This window comes from Alexandromys fortis, unplaced genomic scaffold, assembly GCF_014885135.2.
Source record: "Alexandromys fortis isolate MF-2015 unplaced genomic scaffold, M_Fortis_MF-2015_v1.1 scaffold_298, whole genome shotgun sequence".
Lineage (NCBI taxonomy): Eukaryota > Metazoa > Chordata > Mammalia > Rodentia > Cricetidae > Alexandromys > Alexandromys fortis.
Window position 1 is genome coordinate 516,683 of NW_026068198.1, and position 2,203 is coordinate 518,885.

At 44.6% G+C, this 2,203-nt stretch overlaps 1 pseudogene; it reads right to left on the bottom strand.

Moving 5' to 3' along the window:
- Positions 1–995: 995 nt before the first annotated feature.
- On the bottom strand, positions 996–1,717 carry LOC126493039 (60S ribosomal protein L8-like; annotated as a pseudogene).
- Positions 1,718–2,203: the final 486 nt, after the last annotated feature.

Sequence of the window (2,203 nt, forward strand, 5' to 3'; positions counted from 1 at the left end):
AAATAGGAGCGGCTGAGCTGCGTCCCCAGCACCCTGGCTGCCTGCTAGCTTATGCCCCGAAATAACAACACATAAACTGTATTTATTTAAGCACTGCTTGGCCCATTTCTATCTAGCCTCTTCTAGGCTAATTCTCGCATCTGGACTAGCCCATTTCTAATAATGTGTGTAAGCACCCCAAGGTGCGCTTACCGGGAAGATTCTAGCCTATGTCCATCCTGGGTCGGAGCTTCCTGGGAGAGCAGAGCCTGGCCCTGGCGTCTGTGATCCAGAGAGCAGAGCTGTCGAGTCTGAGCTCACTTCCTCTTCCTCCCAGCATCCTATTCTGTTTACTCCACCCACCTATGTTCTAAGCTATGAGGCCAAGCAGTGTGTTTATTACTTAACCAATGAAATCAACAGATTGATATATGACACTCCCACATCACCCCAGTATATTTTATATTATTTGAGGTTATTGCAAAAGTGGTGTTATCTTGAGTTCTCTCCCAGACTGATTTTTTTGTATATTGAAGAGATACTGACATTTGTTTGTTAATATTGTATCCAATCACTTGGGTGAAAGTGTTTGTCAATTGTAGATCTCTTGTGGACTTTTTAGTGTCACTTTGACTTTTTTTCTTTTCAATTTGAATCTCTTTGATCTTCAGCTGTCTTATTGCTATAACTAAAACTTGAAGTACTTTGAAATAGATATGGAGAGAGTGGATAACCTTATGTTGGTCCTGGTTTTAATGTAGTTGCTTTGAATTTCTCTCTAATTTGATATTGGTCATAGGCTTGCTGTAAATTGCCTTTAGTATGTTTAGGTATCTCCCGTGTATCCCTCATATCTCCAGGACTTTTATCATGAAGGGGTGCTAGATTTTGTGAAAGTTTTTTTTCTTTTCTTCTTTCTTTGTTTCTTTTTTTTTTTTTTTTTTGTTAGACAAAGGACATACTTTATTAGCTCCTGAGTAGTTCTCCTTCTCCTGTACAGTTTTGTTTCCACGTAGTCACCCAGTCCAGCGGGCAGCAATGAGACCCACTTTGCGTCCAGCAGGGGCATCTCTTCGGACAGTGGATGGTTTGCCAATGTGCTGATGGTTACCACCTCCGAAGGGATTCATGGCCATACCACGTACGCGTGGCCAGCAGTTCCTCTTGGCCTTGTACTTGTGGTAGGCACGACCAGCCTTCAAGAGAGGCTTGTCAATTCTGCCCCCACCAGCCACAACACCAACGACAGCTCTGTTGGCTGAGGAAATGACCTTCTTGGACCCTGAAGGCAGCTTCATCTCGTTTTCCTGGTCTCCGGATTGTGGGAGATGACTGTGGCATAGTTCCCAGAGGCTCGTGCCAGCTTGTCCCTGTCCCCAGGCTTCTCCTCCAGACAACATACTATAGTACCTTCAGGCATGGTGCCCACGGGCAAAACATTGCCGATATTCAGCTGGGCCTTCTTACTGCAGTACACAAACTGCCCGGTGTGGATTCCCTCTGCAGCAATGAACAGCTCAGTCCGCTTCTTAAACCGGTAGGGATCATGAAAAACCACTTTGCCGAGGGGTGCGCCGCGACCAGGGTCATGAATGATATCCTTTACAATGCACTTAATGTAAACATGCAGCTCAGCGAAGTCCACAGCTTGCAGGCATGCGGCGCCCTTACGGTGTTTCACGTGTGTGCAGAACACAGAACCATCGCCTTTCCTCTGCCCTCGGATCACACGGCCCATGGCTGCGAGTCTGGCAGCAAGCAAGGCCTAAAGAGCACAAGAGGAAGGGGGACTTGGTTGGGGGAGGGGGAGGGAAAGGGGAGGTGGCGGTGGGGAAGAGACAGAAATCTTTAATAAATAAATAAATCAAAAAAAGAAAGCAAAAGGTTTTCTTAATTGAATGAGATAATCATTTTTATATTTCAGTTTGGTGAAGTATGGATTTTTAAAGTATGTCATTTGGAAAAACTGGAAATTTCCTGGGATCTATGAAAGTGTTCCTAAATAAGACTCCTAGTAATGGGGAATGTTGAGTCTCAATTAGCCATCCTTTTTTAACCAGACAAGACTTCCAGTCATGGGTCTCCATTCATTGAAGGTGTTAGCCAAAGGGTTTCCATGGAAATTGCAAACAACCCACACTGATGCTAAAACAAAATGTTTCCCTCTACAATCTGACAATAGAAACCCATTACCAAGGACAACATTCATACAACACATTGAACA